Source organism: Pleurodeles waltl, chromosome 5, assembly GCF_031143425.1.
Source record: "Pleurodeles waltl isolate 20211129_DDA chromosome 5, aPleWal1.hap1.20221129, whole genome shotgun sequence".
In the NCBI taxonomy this organism is placed as follows: domain Eukaryota; kingdom Metazoa; phylum Chordata; class Amphibia; order Caudata; family Salamandridae; genus Pleurodeles; species Pleurodeles waltl.
In genome coordinates, this window is record NC_090444.1 from 1800184027 (window position 1) to 1800202619 (window position 18593).

Below are 18593 nucleotides of genomic sequence, written 5' to 3' on the forward strand. Positions count from 1 at the left end.
ATCCAAGATTTCATATTAATAAACCCTAACAGAATCCAGTGATGAATTTATTAATACATGCAGTCAGAGGGCACCCTAGAGGTTACCCATGCAAAACTTACCAACTCCTAGCATGGGTACTGACTGGTCAGAACCAGTACAGCCACGTTAGACAGAGTTCTGACCCCCTTAGGTGAGAGTTAATACTCTCGAGGGCTCTGGACAAAAGCTTGCTTGGGATAGAAGTGTGACCTCTTCTCCAAGGCAGGATGGACATTTCAGGGCAGGGAGCTTCGAAGGCCTTGCCACCTTTGAAATGCAACCCAGGCCTCTCCAAATGGTGGGGGAGGTCGACCCCCAGTTCCAAACCCCACTTTTGGTGGCATGACTGACAGGAAAATTAAGTAAATTAGTAGGAGTGTCAACTTCATGCCAGTCCCACCCTTAAGGTTGATGAGCTGAAGTGGACACTACTTTTAAAATTCCTCTATCTTGCATGGAAGGAATTAGGCCAATAGAGTTAAGGCTATGCCACCTCCCAAAGGAAGTCGTTATAGAAAGGGTGTAGGCACCCTAATGGTGAGTAGCCCATTGGCTACAACCTGGCACTCCCTGTAATACCCCTAAATTTAGTATTTAAGTGGCACCCCTGAACCCTAGAATTAGATTCCTGCAACCCCAGAAGAACCGGAACCGTCGCCGGCAGAGAAGCCTGAAGACACTAACTGACTTGGCCCCAGCCCTACCAGCCTGTCTGTAGCCTTCAAATAAACCTCCACTCGGAAGACAAATGTCCTGCAGCCCAGTGACCTCCAAAGCCTTGTGAGAACTGCCTGCCTTAGAAAAAGACTAAGAACTTCCGCAGACAGCGGACCTGACCAGAAGAAATCATCTTTAAAGAAGAGTAAGCCTGCCTGGGGAACTGCAAAACCGATACCAGAAGTGACAACTGTGCCTGACACCCCTGGCCCGAGTCCAAGTGGCCCACACATCCAGTGAAGGTCCCCCAGCTCTTTTTATGAAACACATTTGTAAATCGAGAAATACATACAGTTTGCCCGGGCACAGCCAAAAACAATACATTTCAGCTACAATCATTTATTGTCAAATAAAGGAGTAAATATATGCTAAAATCATACATTCGGGTGACAGAGAAGCAGTCAATAAATCAATGTCACCTAGACTTGAAAGCATTATGCCGTAGAGAAAGGTGGCAATCCCCACCTGAATCTGAGGAGTCATAATCAAGAGTACCCTTCTTCTCCCCTCGGGAGGGAAGAGGAAGGTGAGCAACTGCCTACTGGTGCCCCGGTTCCCAGGGGCACCAATAAAAAGCACACATCACCATCACTCATCCTCCTCGCCAGGAGGGTCTGTGTCCCTCAATCTCTCCCTCACCCTCTTCGCCACATAGGTAACTCTGGTGTGGTCCCCAGGGATCTATAGGGTGACTCTGGGGCGGTAGTAACTTGTTGTACGTGTCTGTCTGTATATTGCAATAAACCATATCCACATGACATTCTTTAAGTGTTGGTGGGGTCCACAGACTCATCACATTACGACCCTGCGCCTGGCTAACAGCAAACCTATAGCCACCAGTCACCTGACCTTCCCAGCTATATTTCTGCCATACCCCAGTAATGCAAGCAATGGAGTGTTATTCACCAATATGCCCATAATTGCCCCGAACTCAGAGAAGATTGCCTGCCAGAACTTGTGTACAGCGGGGGAGAGTCATGCTGGTATGTAGAAATCCTGCCTCACCCACGCCATATCTCTGGCAATTAGAGTTATCGCTCAGATCAGTATAGCCTTTCTGGGGTGTAGTATACTCCGTTAACATATTTAAAGTGTACAAGGCTGTGCCTGGCATTGAGGGAGACCGTCTTGATGACAGCACAGCAATAGTGCCATTGCTTATTGGTGATAAATGTGCCTAGCCCCCTCTGACACTTTAGGTGAGGTTTGGTCAGTCCTGGTCTGTGCGCCTCCTGGACATAAGCATAAACTCTAGCTACTAGTCTTGTTGGGTATTCAGCTGTATCAGGGATGACAAAGCTGGCATATCTGGGGGTTCCAGGAGATCCACAACCAGCAAGTCTCTTTAGGCATATCTGGCTGTGTAATAGTGATATCTCACTAAAGCGGAGGGTGTCCTTCTACTCTCTTGTGCCTGTCCCCACGTGTTCACTACACTGTCATGAAAAAATCTCCCATGTGCTCAATTTCAAGTGTGTGCAGAGCCCTCACCGCCCCCTCTCATGACTAATAGGGAACCTGGAGCACCAGGCCACTAGAATTTGGAGAGAGTACTATAGGGAGCCTGTTGTTTGTTCCAGGAGATTGTGGCAGGCAAACACTGACTTTAAGAGGTCCAGGACATTATATATTTGCTTTGGGTTACTAAGTAGTGTTTGGGGGAGCGTGTGGGGGCGCGCAGCATCCCCCCCTAGATGTAAATGAGGTAGGTCACATGAACCATGTACCAATAATGGGCAAACATGCTCTGTGCAGCAATGTAATATATTTCCAGGTCGACAGTACTCAGACCACCCATGTCAGATGGTAGAATGAGCGTCTCCCAGCTGCCTCCCTGCCCAAGCTAACTTTATCAGGAGGGACCACAGATTAGTAGATATGGTTCAGGGTAGTAGTATTGGGATATTCAGAAATAAAAATGAAAATCTGGGTCATATCACGATCTTCATAACTCTGCAAATCTACCTATCAAGGATAAGGACAAGGTTATCCAGCGGTCGAAAGCCTCAGACAGTTTATGTGACGCTTTGCCATAGTTCTCACGATAACCACAGTTGAATCCTTGTGCACCTGAATCCCCAGATAGTGTACTGCGTCTGTTGTCCATTGTAGGGGATGTTCAGGTGTTATGGATGTCATCACCGGAGTGAGGGGGAATATGACAGATTTATCACAGTTTTTCTGGAGGCCTGTGTAGGAAAGTACCATCTTGCCTGGCATGTTACCCCCATATTTCACTGTATATATGTTCTTTTAGTGTATGTGTCACTGGGACCCTGGTAACCCAGGGCCCCAGTGCTCATAAGTGTGCCCTGTATGTGTTCCCTGTGTGATGACTAACTGTCTCACTGAGGCTCTGCTAACCAGAACCTCAGTGGGTATGCTCTCTCTCCTTTCTAAATTGTCACTAACAGGCTAGTGACCAATTTCACCAATTCACATTGTCATACTGGAACACCCTTATAATTCACTAGTATATGGTACTAAGGTACCCAGGGTATTGGGGTTCCAGGAAATCCCTGTGGGCGGCAGCATTTCTTTTGCCACCCATAGGGAGCTCTGACAATTCTTACACAGGCCTGCCACTGCAGCCTGAGTGAAATAACGTCCACTTTATTTCACAGCCATTTACCACTGCACTTAAGTAACTTATAAGTCACCTATATGTCTAACCTTCACTTGGTGAAGGTTGGGTGCTAAGTTACTTAGTGTGTGGGCACCCTGGCACTAGCCAAGGTGCCCCCACATCGTTCAGGGCAAATTCCCCGTACTTTGTCAGTGCGGGGACACCATTTCACGCGTGCACTATACATAGGTCACTACCTATGTATAGCGTCACAATGGTAACTCCGAACATGGCCATGTAACATGTCTAAGATCATGGAATTGTCACCCCAATGCCAGACAATTCCATGATCCCCCGAGTCTCTAGCACAGACCCGGGTACTGCCAAACTCCCTTTCCCAGGGTTTCACTGCAGCTGCTGCTGCTGCCAATCCCTCAGACAGGTTTCTGCCCTCCTGGGGTCCAACCAGGCTTGGCCCAGGAAGGCAGAACAAAGGAATTCCTCAGAGAGAGGGTGTTACACCCTCTCCCTCTGGAAAAAGGTGCCGGCGCTGGGGAGGAGTAGCCTCCCCCAGCCTCTGGAAATGCTTTGATGGGCACAGATGGTGCCCCTCTCTGCATAAGCCAGTCTACACCGGTTCAGGGATCCCCCAGCCCTGCTCTGGTGCAAAACTGGACAAAGGAAAGGGGAGTGACCACTCCCCTGACCTGCACCTCCCAGGGGAGGTGCCCAGAGCTCCTCCAGTGTGCTCCAGACCTCTGCCATCTTGGAAACAGAGGTGTTGCTGGCACACTGGACTGCTCTGAGTGGCCAGTGGCAGCAGGTGACGTCAGAGACTCTTTCTGATAGGCTCTTACCTGTGTTGCTAGCCTATCCTCCTTCCTAGGTAGCCAAACCTCCTTTTCTGGCTATTTAGGGTCTCTGTTTTGGGGAATTCTTTAGATAACGAATGCAAGTGCTCATCCGAGTTCCTCTGCATATCTCTCTTCACCTTCTGCCAAAGGATCGACCGCTGAATGCTCAGGACGCCTGCAAAACCGCAACAAAGTAGCAAAGACGACTACTGCAACCTTGTATCGCTTCTCCTGCCGCCTTCTCGACTGTTTCCTGGTGGTGCATGCTCTGGGGGTAGCCTACCTCCTCTCTGCACCAGGAGCTCTGAAGAAATCTCCTGTGGGAAGACGGAATCTTCCCCCTGCAACCGCAGGCAACAAAAGACTGCATCACCGGTCCTCTGGGTCCCCTCTCAGCACGACGAGCGTTGTCCCTGGAACTCAGCAACTCTGTCCAAGTGACTCCCACAGTCCAGTGACTCTTCAGTCCAAGTTTGGTGGAGGTAAGTCCTTGCCTCCCCACGCTAGACTGCATTGCTGGGTACCGCGTGATTTGCAGCTGCTCCGGCTCCTGTGCACTCTTCCAGGATTTCCTTTGTGCACAGCCAAGCCTGGGTCCCCGGCACTCTAACCTGCAGTGCACAGCCTTCTGAGTTGTCCTCCGGCGTCGTGGGACTCCCTTTTGTGTCTTCGGGTGGACTCCGGTTCACTCCTCTTCCAAATGCCTGTTCCAGTACTTCTGCGGGTGCTGTCTGCTTCTGTGAGGGCTCCCTGACTTGCTGGGCGCCCCCTCTGTCTCCTCATCCAAGTGGCGACATCCTGGTCCCTCCTGGGCCACAGCAGCACCCAAAAACCTTAACCGCAACCCTTGCAGGTAGCAAGGCTTGTTTGCGGTCTTTCTGCGTGGGAACACCTCTGCAAGCTTCTTCACGACGTGGGACATCCATCCTCCAAAGGGGAAGTTTCTAGCCCTCTTCGTTCTTGCAGAATCCACAGCTTCTACCATCTGGTGGCAGCTTCTTTGCACCCTCAGCTGGCATTTCCTGGGCATCTGCCCACTCTCGACATTGTCGCGACTCTTGGACTGGGTCCCCTTGTTCCACAGGTACTCTAGTCCGGAAATCCACTTTGGTTGCTTTGCTGGTGTTGGTCTTCCTTGCAGAAACCTCCTATCACGACTTCTGTGCTCTCTGGGGTGTTATAGGTGCACTTCACACCTACTTTTCAGGGTCTTGGGGTGGGCTATTTTTCTTACCCTCACTGTTTTCTTACAGTCCCAGCAACCCTCTACAAGCTCACATAGGTTTGGGGTCCATTCATGGTTCGCATTCCACTTTTGGAGTATATGGTTTGTGTTGCCCCTATACCTATGTGCTCCTATTGCAATCTACTGTAACTTTACATTGCTTGCATTACTTCCTTTTGCTATTACTGCATATTTTTGGTATTGTGTACATATATCTTGTGTATATTTGGCATCCTCATACTGAGGGTACTCACCGAGATACTTTTGGCATATTGTCATAAAAATAAAGTACCTTTATTTTTAGTATATCTGTGTATTGTGTTTTCTTATGATATTGTGCATATGACACCAGTGGTATAGTGGGAGCTTTGCATGTCTCCTAGTTCAGCCTAAGCTGCTCTGCTATATCTACCTTCTAACAGCCTAAGCTGCTAGAAACACCTCTTCTACACTAATAAGGTATAACTAGACCTGGTACAGAGTGTAAGTACCCATTGGTACCCACTACAAGCCAGGCCAGCCTCCTACATTGGTTGTGCAGCAGTGGGATAAGTACTTGTAACTACTTACCACTTTGTCATTTTGTACTTTTCATAAGAGAATAATATACAAAACAAGTTCAGTGTATGTACACCTAACCAAAAAGTTTTGCTTTTCTTCTCTTACACTATCTGTTAAGTGCTGAAAAGTACTCCTAAACGTTCAAAAAGTTTCTACAAAACTGAAAAAGTTTTGTTTCTGTTTCCTTAAAAAGTCCTGAAACTTTTTCTCTCTTTTATCTGTCCCTAAACCTTTTTCTATCATGTCTGATTTAGGAACTCCTCTTAATTTGGTCAATACAGCTTATGACCACCTTAACTTAAAGGGCCTAAAGAGTCTCTGCATTGATAGAGGTTTAGTGGTAGGAAAGAACCCCTCTAGAGAATTATTGTCTAACATGCTTATTGAAAATGATAAGGCCTTAGCTGGCACTTCAATTGAGAAGTTAGGAGATGGTTCACACTCTGATTCTGGGGCAGCCCCTGCAAGAATGTTAGATGGTATTCTTTCCAACCTGCCCCTTAGCAGACCTCCTAGCATAACTGGTACTAATGTGAGCTCTCATCACAGTAGGGATGTCATCCCTTTAGGCCAGGTTGTTAGGTGCCAACTGTTAGGGACAGGTCTCCTGTTTTTTCACATCATTCTTCTGTGTCAAAACATGCCCAACCCACCCACCCTGATGACAGAATGTTAGAAAGGGAGCTCAATAGATTGAGAGTGGAAGAGACCAGGCTGAAGCTTAAACAGCAACAGCTGGCTCTAGACAGGGAATCTTTAGACTTAGAAAAAGAAAGACAGAAGTTGGGGTTAGGACCCCATGGTGGCAGCAGCAGTATTACAGATAGTAATCCTGTGAAAGAGCATGATTCTAGGAATCTGCATAAGATAGTTCCCCCTTACAAGGAGGGGGATGACATTAACAAGTGGTTTGCTGCACTTGAGAGGGCCTGTGTTGTACAGGGGTCCCTCAAAGGCAGTGGGCTGCTATCCTATGGCTATCTTTCAGTGGAAAGGGTAGGGATAGGCTCCTTACTATGAAGGAAAGTGATGCCAATAATTTTACAGTTTTGAAGAATGCACTCTTGGATGGATTTGGCTTAACCACTGAACAATACAGGATTAAGTTCAAAGAAACCAGAAAAGAGTCCTCACAAGACTGGGTAGACTTTGTTGACTATTCAGCGAAGGCCTTGGAGGGGTGGTAACATGGCAGTAAAGTTTCTGACTATGAAAGCCTGTATAATCTGATCCTGAGAGAGCATATTCTGAATAACTGTGTGTCTGATTTGTTACACCAATATCTAGTGGACTCAGATCTGACCTCTCCCCAAGAATTGGGAAAGAAGGCAGACAAATGAGTCAGAACAAGAGTGAACAGAAAAGTTCATACAGGGGGTGACAAGGATGGCAAGAAGAAGGATGGTAAGTCTTCAGACAAGGGTGGGGACAAATCTAAAAATGAGTCTTCATCAGGCCCACAAAAACACTCTGGTGGGGGTGGTGGGTCCAAATCCTCTTCTAATCAAGTAAAGAAACCATGGTGCTATTTATGTAAAGTAAAAGGCCATTGGACAACTGATGCCAGTTGTCCAAAGAAAAGCACCAAGCCTCCCACTACCAAAGCCCCTACTGCAACCTCTAGTGCCCCTAGTAATAGCAGTGGTGGTGGGAGCAAACCTACTAGTAGCCAATCCAAGGGAGTAGCTGGGCTTACTTTTGGTAATTTAGTTGGGGTTGGTCTTGTTAGGGAGGCCACAGAGGCTGTGTTAGTCTCTGAAGGTGCCATTGATTTGGCCACCTTGGTTGCTTGTCCCCTTGATATGGATAAGTACAAGCAACTTCCCCTAATAAATGGTGTTGAGGTTCACGCCTACAGGGACACAGGTGCCAATGTTACCATGGTAATAGAGAAACTGGTACACCCTGAACAACACCTACTTGGTCACCAGTACCAAGTGACAGATGCTCATAACTACACTCTTAGCCACCCCATGGCTGTTGTGAATCTCAACTGGGGGGGGGGGGGTTACTGGTCCAAAGAAAGTTGTGGTTGCCTCAGATTTACCTGTAGACTGTCTACTAGGGAACGATTTAGAGACATCAGCTTGGGCAGAAGTGGAGTTGGAGGCTCATGCAGGCATATTTTTGCTTGTACCAGGGCTCAGGCCAAAAAGGACAGGGTGACTTTGATCCTGGAACAATGGACCAAGTGCTCCCTAAAGCTAGGGTTAGTAAGGGTAAATCCCTACCCACTATCCCTCCCTCTACAGATGATTCTACTTCTGAGGAAGAAGAATTTCCCCCCTGTGCAGAACCTTCACCAGAGGAGCTGGCAGCAGACACTGCTGAGCTTTTGGGTGGAGGGGGGCCTGCCAGGGAGGAGCTGAGTGTGGCACAGCAAACCTGTCCCACATTAGAGGGTCTAAGACAGCAAGCTGTCAAACAGCAAAATGGGGATGTCAGTGACTCACATAGAGTTTACTGGGAGGACAACCTCTTGTATACAGAGGCAAGGGACCCAAAACCTGGAGCAGCCAGGAGATTGGTCATCCCCCTGCAATACAGAGAGTCCCTCCTAACTCTGGCACACGACATTCCCTTGGCTGGACATTTGGGTCAGATTAAAACATGGGAAAGACTTGTCCCCCTGTTTCACTGGGCTAGGATGTCAGAGGACACAAAGGATTTTTGTAAGTCTTGCGTGACCTGCCAAGCCAGTGGCAAGACTGGTGGCACACCAAAGGCTCCCCTTATTCCACTGCCTGTGGTTGGGGTTCCCTTTGAAAGGGTAGGGGTTGACATAGTTGGCCCCCTTGACCCTCCTACTGCTTCAGGCAATAGGTTTATCTTGGTGGTAGTGGACCATGCCATAAGATATCCTGAAGCAATTCCTCTAAGGACCACTACAGCTCCTGCAGTGGCAAAAGCCCTCCTGGGAATCTTTTCCAGGGTGGGTTTCCCAAAAGAGGTTGTATCAGACAGGGGTAGCAACTTTATGTCTGCATACTTAAAGGCCATGTGGAAGGAATGTGGTGTAACATACAAATTCACCACACCTTATTATCCACAAACAAATGGACTGGTAGAGAGGTTTAATAAAACTCTCAAAGGAATGATAATGGGACTCCCTGAAAAACTCAGGAGGAGATGGGATGCCCTGTTACCTTGCCTCCTTTTTGCTTACAGGGAGGTACCCCAGAAAGGAGTGGGCTTCAGCCCCTTAGAACTCCTATTTGGACACCCTGGTGGAGGTCCTCTAACACTTGTGAAGGAGGGTTGGGAACAACCTTTCAAAGCTCCTAAGCAAGACATAGTGGACTATGTACTCGGCCTAAGATCCAGAATGGCTGAGTACATGAAAAAGGCCAGTAAAAACCTTCAGGCCAGCCAAGAGCTCCAAAAGCAATGGCATGACCAGAAGGCTGTTCTGATTCAGTACCAACCAGGACAGAAGGTGTGGGTCTTGGAGCACTCCAAGACAAATGGAGTGGACCCCACATCATTGTTGAAAAGAAGGGAGAAGTCACCTACTTGGTTGACTTGGGCACTGGCAGGAGTCCCCTTAGGGTGCTCCATGTCAATCGCCTAAAACCCTACTATGACAGGGCTGATCTCACCCTGCTCATGGCAACAGATGAAGGACAGGAAGGAGAGTGACCCTCTCCCTGATCTCTTCTCTTCCACCGAACAAGATGCTCTAGTGGAAGGTGTAGTTTTGGCAGACTGTCTTACTGCTGAGCAGAAAGACAACTCCATACATCTCCTGGGTCAGTTTTCTGAACTCTTTTCTACTGTGCCAGGCACCACTTCTTGGTGTGAGCACACTATAGATACTGGAGACAGCATGCCTGTGAAAAGTAAGATCTATAGGCAGCCTGACCATGTCAGGGACTGCCTAAAACAAGAAGTTCAGAAAATGCTTGAACTGGGAGTGGTTGAACATTCTGAAAGCCCATGGGCCTCTCCTGTGGTGCTTGTACCAAAGCCTCACTCAAAAGATGGGAAAAGAAAGATGAGGTTTTGTGTAGATTACAGAGGTCTCAACCAGGTAACTAAAACTGATGCTCACCCTATACCCAGGGTAGATGAGCTAATAGATACACTGGCATCTGCCAAGTACCTAAGCACCTTTGATTTGACTGCAGGGTATTGGCAGATCAAGTTATCAGAGGATGCTAAAGCAAAAACTGCATTTTCGACTATTGGAGGGTGTAAAGAAATGGCTCCCTGTTGCAGTTACCCCCCACTTTTTGCCTGATACTGATGCTGACTTGACTGAGAAGAGTGCTGGGACCCTGCTAACCAGGCCCCAGCACCAGTGTTCCTTCACCTAAAATGTACCATTGTATCCACAATTGGCACACCCTGGCATTCAGATAAGTCCCTTGTAACTGGTACTTCTAGTACCAAGGGCCCTGATGCCAAGGAAGGTCTATAAGGGCTGCAGCATGTCTTATGCCACCCTAGAGACCCCTCACTCAGCACAGACACACTGCTTACAAGCCTGTGTGTGCTAGTGAGAACAAAAATGAGTAAGTCGACATGGCACTCCCCTCAGGGTGCCATGCCAGCCTCTCACTGCCTCTGCAGTATAGGTAAGACACCCCTCTAGCAGGCCTTACAGCCCTAAGGCAGGGTGCACTATACCATAGGTGAGGGTACCAGTGCATGAGCATGGTACCCCTACAGTGTCTAAACAAAACCTTAGACATTGTAAGTGCAGGGTAGCCATAAGAGTATATGGTCTGGGAGTCTGTCAAACACGAACTCCACAGCACCATAATGGCTACACTGAAAACTGGGAAGTTTGGTATCAAACTTCTCAGCACAATAAATGCACACTGATGCCAGTGTACATTTTATTGTAAAATACACCACAGAGGGCACCTTAGAGGTGCCCCCTGAAACTTAACCGACTGTCTGTGTAGGCTGACTAGTTCCAGCAGCCTGCCACACCAGAGACATGTTGCTGGCCCCATGGGGAGAGTGCCTTTGTCACTCTGAGGCCAGTAACAAAGCCTGCACTGGGTGGAGATGCTAACACCTCCCCCAGGCAGGAGCTGTAACACCTGGCGGTGAGCCTCAAAGGCTCACCCCTTTGTCACAGCCCAGCAGGGCACTCCAGCTTAGTGGAGTTGCCCGCCCCCTCCGGCCACGGCCCCCACTTTTGGCGGCAAGGCTGGAGGGAACAAAGAAAGCAACAAGGAGGAGTCACTGGCCAGTCAGGACAGCCCCTAAGGTGTCCTGAGCTGAGGTGACTCTGACTTTTAGAAATCCTCCATCTTGCAGATGGAGGATTCCCCCAATAGGGTTAGGATTGTGACCCCCTCCCCTTGGGAGGAGGCACAAAGAGGGTGTACCCACCCTCAGGGCTAGTAGCCATTGGCTACTAACCCCCCAGACCTAAACACGCCCTTAAATTTAGTATTTAAGGGCTACCCTGAACCCTAGAAAATTAGATTCCTGCAACAAGAAGAAGGACTGCCTAGCTGAAAAACCCCTGCAGAGGAAGACCAGAAGACGACAACTGCCTTGGCTCCAGAAACTCACCGGCCTGTCTCCTGCCTTCCAAAGATCCTGCTCCAGCGACGCCTTCCAAAGGGACCAGCGACCTCGACATCCTCTGAGGACTGCCCCTACTTCGAAAAGACAAGAAACTCCCGAGGACAGCGGACCTGCTCCAAGAAAAGCTGCAACTTTGTTTCCAGCAGCTTTAAAGAACCCTGCAAGCTCCCCGCAAGAAGCGTGAGACTTGCAACACTGCACCCGGCGACCCCGACTCGGCTGGTGGAGGTCCAACACCTCAGGAGGGACCCCAGGACTACTCTGATACTGTGAGTACCAAAACCTGTCCCCCCTGAGCCCCCACAGCGCCGCCTGCAGAGGGAATCCCGAGGCTTCCCCTGACCGCGACTCTTTGAACCTAAAGTCCCGACGCCTGGGAGAGACCCTGCACCCGCAGCCCCCAGGACCTGAAGGACCGGACTTTCACTGGAGAAGTGACCCCCAGGAGTCCCTCTCCCTTGCCCAAGTGGAGGTTTCCCCGAGGAATTCCCCCCTTGCCTGCCTGCAGCGCTGAAGAGATCCCGAGATCTCTCATAGACTAACATTGCGAACCCGACGCTTGTTTCTACACTGCACCCGGCCGCCCCCGCGCCGCTGAGGGTGAAATTTCTGTGTGGACTTGTGTCCCCCCCGGTGCCCTACAAAACCCCCCTGGTCTGCCCTCCGACGACGCGGGTACTTACCTGCAAGCAGACCGGAACCGGGGCACCCCCTTCTCTCCATTCTAGCCTATGTGTTTTGGGCACCACTTTGAACTCTGCACCTGACCGGCCCTGAGCTGCTGGTGTGGTGACTTTGGGGTTGCTCTGAACCCCCAACGGTGGGCTACCTTGGACCAAGAACTGAACCCTGTAAGCGTCTTACTTACCTGGTAAAACTAATCAAAACTTACCTCCCCTAGGAACTGTGAAAATTGCACTAAGTGTCCACTTTTAAAACAGCTATTTGTCAATAACTTGAAAAGTATACATGCAATTTTGATGATTTGAAGTTCCTAAAGTACTTACCTGCAATACCTTTCGAATGAGCTATTACATGTAGAATTTGAACCTGTGGTTCTTAAAATAAACTAAGAAAAGATATTTTTCTATATAAAAACCTATTGGCTGGATTTGTCTCTGAGTGTGTGTACCTCATTTATTGTCTATGTGTATGTACAACAAATGCTTAACACTACTCCTTGGATAAGCCTACTGCTCGACCACACTACCACAAAATAGAGCATTAGTATTATCTATTTTTACCACTATTTTACCTCTAAGGGGAACCCTTGGACTCTGTGCATGCTATTCCTTACTTTGAAATAGCACATACAGAGCCAACTTCCTACATTGGTGGATCAGCGGTGGGGTACAAGACTTTGCATTTGCTGGACTACTCAGCCAATACCTGATCACACGACAAATTCCAAAATTGTCATTAGAAATTGATTTTTGCAATTTGAAAAGTTTTCTAAATTCTTAAAAGACCTGCTAGGGCCTTGTGTTAGATCCTGTTTAGCATTTCTTTTAGAGTTTAAAAGTTTGTAAAAGTTTGAATTAGATTCTAGAACCAGTTGTAGATTCTTAAAAAGTATTCCAACTTTTAGAAGCAAAATGTCTAGCACAGATGTGACTGTGGTGGAACTCGACACCACACCTTACCTCCATCTTAAGATGAGGGAGCTAAGGTCACTCTGTAAAATAAAGAAAATAACAATGGGCCCCAAACCTACCAAAATACAGCTCCAGGAGCTTTTGGCAGAGTTTGAAAAGGCCAACCCCTCTGAGGGTGGCAACTCAGAGGAAGAGGATAGTGACTTGGAGGAAAATTCCCCCCTACCAGTCCTATCTAGGGAGAACAGGGTCCCTCAAACCCTGACTCCTAAAATAATAGTCAGAGATGCTGGTTCCCTCACAGGAGAGACCAACACCTCTGAAATCACTGAGGATAGCCCCAGTGAAGAGGACATCCAGTTAGCCAGGATGGCCAAAAGATTGGCTTTGGAAAGACAGATCCTAGCCATAGAGAGGGAAAGAAAAGAGATGGGCCTAGGTCCCATCAATGGTGGCAGCAACTTAAATAGGGTCAGAGATTCTCCTGACATCCTAAAAATCCCCAAAGGGATTGTAACAAAATATGAAGATGGTGATGACATCACCAAATGGTTCACAGCTTTTGAGAGGGCTTGTGTAACCAGAAAAGTGAACAGATCTCACTGGGGTGCTCTCCTTTGGGAAATGTTCACTGGAAAGTGTAGGGATAGACTCCTCACACTCTCTGGAAAAGATGCAGAATCTTATGACCTCATGAAGGGTACCCTGATTGAGGGCTTTGGATTCTCCACTGAGGAGTATAGAATTAGATTCAGGGGGGCTCAAAAATCCTCGAGCCAGACCTGGGTTGATTTTGTAGACTACTCAGTAAAAACACTGGATGGTTGGTTAACTGGAAATGAAGTGTGTGACTATGTTGGGCTTTATAATTTGTTTATGAAAGAACACATTTTAAGTAACTGCTTCAATGAAAAGTTGCATCAGTATCTGGTAGACCTAGGTCCAATTTCTCCCCAAGAATTGGGAAAGAAGGCAGACCACTGGGTCAAGACTAGGGTAACCAAAACTTCCACTGGGGGTGACCAAAAGAAAGGGGTTACAAAAACTCCCCAGGAGAAAGTGGGTGACACTAGAAACAAAGAAAAAGAGTCCTCAGTAGGCCCCCAAAAACCAGAACAGGTGGGTGGGCCCCAAGACACAACCCAAAACAAAGGTGGGTACCAGGGTAAGAACTGGGATGCCACTAAGGCATGGTGCCACAACTGTAAACAGTCTGGGCACCACACCAAGGACACTTCTTGTCCCAAAAACAAACCCCAGAACAAAATTCCAGGGGTAACCAGTGTAGCCATGGGAGATGACTCCTCAGATGAGGAGGTCTTCCTAGCCTTCAACTGGAAACAGGGCCCAACAGGTGAGTTGGAGATTCCAGAGGGAAGTAGACACTTCCACCACCTACTGGTGAATGGAATCCCAACCACTGCCCTGAGAGACACTTGTGCCAGTCACACTATTGTGCATGACAGGCTGGTGCTCTCAAACCAGTACATCCCAGGTGAGACTGCCAGGGTAAGAGTTAGCCTAGACAGGGTCACTAAGAGGCCTGTGGCTTTAGTGCCCATAGAAGTGGGTGGCACTCTTAGCTGGAGAAGGGTAGTAGTCAGTACAGACCTCCCCCTTGATTGTCTCCTTGGAAATGACTACCCAGAGGTTAGTCAGAGCCCAAGAGAGAAACTGGTCCAGTGCCAGTCCTCTCCCAAGGATTCTGGAAGTCCTGCCTCTGCAGTAAATGCAAGCAGGCCCCAGAAGAAGAAGAAAAGAAAACAGAGTAGGAAGGGTGGACAACCTTTAGCCAAGGTTACAGCAAGCCAAGGAGATTCTGCTCCAGTAGGGGAAAACTCCAAAAATGGCCCTGATAAAGTCCAACCTGACCCACAAGAAGTCCTGGCTAGTCAGGCAACTGTTAAACCTGAGTGGGTGGCTCCTCAGCTAACAGAAGAAAGAGTGGAAGAAGGGTGTTTACTACAAGATGTGGTAACCCCCCACTCCAATACAGCAGACAGGCAACCTGAACCCAAAGAAGCCTGTAACTTAGCCCCTTCCCTTTTAGGTGAAGAGCTAAAGGTGTGGTTCTGGGCACTGACAGCTGTCAGTGGCCTCTGCTGGGTGTTAGCCTTTATGGCTGCACTATCCTTAGCATGGTGGTCTGACCCCATGCCAAATAGCAAGTTAGGCCCCCTGACCCTATTGGTCATGGTGGGGTTACTCCAGCTCTGGGTAACCTCTCTGGGTAAGCTAGGGGTAACCCTGGCCAAGATAAGATTAGCAGAGGTGGATACCTCTAAACCCAAAATAAAAAGAATGGGTGGAGACATTGAAGAGGCAGACAAGAGGCAATTCAGACTAGGTCCTATCACTGTGGAAGTGGGTCAGTTCCCCAAAGGGAATGACCTGAACAGAAGGATGTAAGGCAGAGTAGGCCCTGCAACTAACCAGCCTATTTCTCCTACTCTTCCTCGCCTGACAGACTAGGAAGACTCTCCCAGCTTGGGCTGAGTCTCCTGGCCTGTGGGCTGGGGGGGGCTTGTGTAAAGAAATGGCTCCCTGTTGCAGTTACCCCCCACTTTTTGCCTGATACTGATGCTGACTTGACTGAGAAGAGTGCTGGGACCCTGCTAACCAGGCCCCAGCACCAGTGTTCCTTCACCTAAAATGTACCATTGTATCCACAATTGGCACACCCTGGCATTCAGATAAGTCCCTTGTAACTGGTACTTCTAGTACCAAGGGCCCTGATGCCAAGGAAGGTCTATAAGGGCTGCAGCATGTCTTATGCCACCCTAGAGACCCCTCACTCAGCACAGACACACTGCTTACAAGCCTGTGTGTGCTAGTGAGAACAAAAATGAGTAAGTCGACATGGCACTCCCCTCAGGGTGCCATGCCAGCCTCTCACTGCCTCTGCAGTATAGGTAAGACACCCCTCTAGCAGGCCTTACAGCCCTAAGGCAGGGTGCACTATACCATAGGTGAGGGTACCAGTGCATGAGCATGGTACCCCTACAGTGTCTAAACAAAACCTTAGACATTGTAAGTGCAGGGTAGCCATAAGAGTATATGGTCTGGGAGTCTGTCAAACACGAACTCCACAGCACCATAATGGCTACACTGAAAACTGGGAAGTTTGGTATCAAACTTCTCAGCACAATAAATGCACACTGATGCCAGTGTACATTTTATTGTAAAATACACCACAGAGGGCACCTTAGAGGTGCCCCCTGAAACTTAACCGACTGTCTGTGTAGGCTGACTAGTTCCAGCAGCCTGCCACACCAGAGACATGTTGCTGGCCCCATGGGGAGAGTGCCTTTGTCACTCTGAGGCCAGTAACAAAGCCTGCACTGGGTGGAGATGCTAACACCTCCCCCAGGCAGGAGCTGTAACACCTGGCGGTGAGCCTCAAAGGCTCACCCCTTTGTCACAGCCCAGCAGGGCACTCCAGCTTAGTGGAGTTGCCCGCCCCCTCCGGCCACGGCCCCCACTTTTGGCGGCAAGGCTGGAGGGAACAAAGAAAGCAACAAGGAGGAGTCACTGGCCAGTCAGGACAGCCCCTAAGGTGTCCTGAGCTGAGGTGACTCTGACTTTTAGAAATCCTCCATCTTGCAGATGGAGGATTCCCCCAATAGGGTTAGGATTGTGACCCCCTCCCCTTGGGAGGAGGCACAAAGAGGGTGTACCCACCCTCAGGGCTAGTAGCCATTGGCTACTAACCCCCCAGACCTAAACACGCCCTTAAATTTAGTATTTAAGGGCTACCCTGAACCCTAGAAAATTAGATTCCTGCAACAAGAAGAAGGACTGCCTAGCTGAAAAACCCCTGCAGAGGAAGACCAGAAGACGACAACTGCCTTGGCTCCAGAAACTCACCGGCCTGTCTCCTGCCTTCCAAAGATCCTGCTCCAGCGACGCCTTCCAAAGGGACCAGCGACCTCGACATCCTCTGAGGACTGCCCCTACTTCGAAAAGACAAGAAACTCCCGAGGACAGCGGACCTGCTCCAAGAAAAGCTGCAACTTTGTTTCCAGCAGCTTTAAAGAACCCTGCAAGCTCCCCGCAAGAAGCGTGAGACTTGCAACACTGCACCCGGCGACCCCGACTCGGCTGGTGGAGGTCCAACACCTCAGGAGGGACCCCAGGACTACTCTGATACTGTGAGTACCAAAACCTGTCCCCCCTGAGCCCCCACAGCGCCGCCTGCAGAGGGAATCCCGAGGCTTCCCCTGACCGCGACTCTTTGAACCTAAAGTCCCGACGCCTGGGAGAGACCCTGCACCCGCAGCCCCCAGGACCTGAAGGACCGGACTTTCACTGGAGAAGTGACCCCCAGGAGTCCCTCTCCCTTGCCCAAGTGGAGGTTTCCCCGAGGAATTCCCCCCTTGCCTGCCTGCAGCGCTGAAGAGATCCCGAGATCTCTCATAGACTAACATTGCGAACCCGACGCTTGTTTCTACACTGCACCCGGCCGCCCCCGCGCCGCTGAGGGTGAAATTTCTGTGTGGACTTGTGTCCCCCCCGGTGCCCTACAAAACCCCCCTGGTCTGCCCTCCGACGACGCGGGTACTTACCTGCAAGCAGACCGGAACCGGGGCACCCCCTTCTCTCCATTCTAGCCTATGTGTTTTGGGCACCACTTTGAACTCTGCACCTGACCGGCCCTGAGCTGCTGGTGTGGTGACTTTGGGGTTGCTCTGAACCCCCAACGGTGGGCTACCTTGGACCAAGAACTGAACCCTGTAAGCGTCTTACTTACCTGGTAAAACTAATCAAAACTTACCTCCCCTAGGAACTGTGAAAATTGCACTAAGTGTCCACTTTTAAAACAGCTATTTGTCAATAACTTGAAAAGTATACATGCAATTTTGATGATTTGAAGTTCCTAAAGTACTTACCTGCAATACCTTTCGAATGAGCTATTACATGTAGAATTTGAACCTGTGGTTCTTAAAATAAACTAAGAAAAGATATTTTTCTATATAAAAACCTATTGGCTGGATTTGTCTCTGAGTGTGTGTACCTCATTTATTGTCTATGTGTATGTACAACAAATGCTTAACACTACTCCTTGGATAAGCCTACTGCTCGACCACACTACCACAAAATAGAGCATTAGTATTATCTATTTTTACCACTATTTTACCTCTAAGGGGAACCCTTGGACTCTGTGCATGCTATTCCTTACTTTGAAATAGCACATACAGAGCCAACTTCCTACAGAGGGCACTACCAATTCACAGTAATGCCCTTTGGTTTGAAAAATGCACCTTCCACTTTTCAGAGGTTGGTGAATATAGTCCTGCAGGGGTTGGAGGCTTTTAGTGCAGCATATCTGGGCGATATAGCTGTCTTTAGCTCCACCTGGGATGATCACCTGGTCCACCTGTGGAAAGTTTTGGAGGCCCTGCAAAAGGCAGGCCTCACTATCAAGGCTTCAAAGTGCCAGATAGGGCAGGGAAAGTGGTTTATCTGGGACACCTTGTAGGTGAAGAACAGATTGCACCACTTCAGGG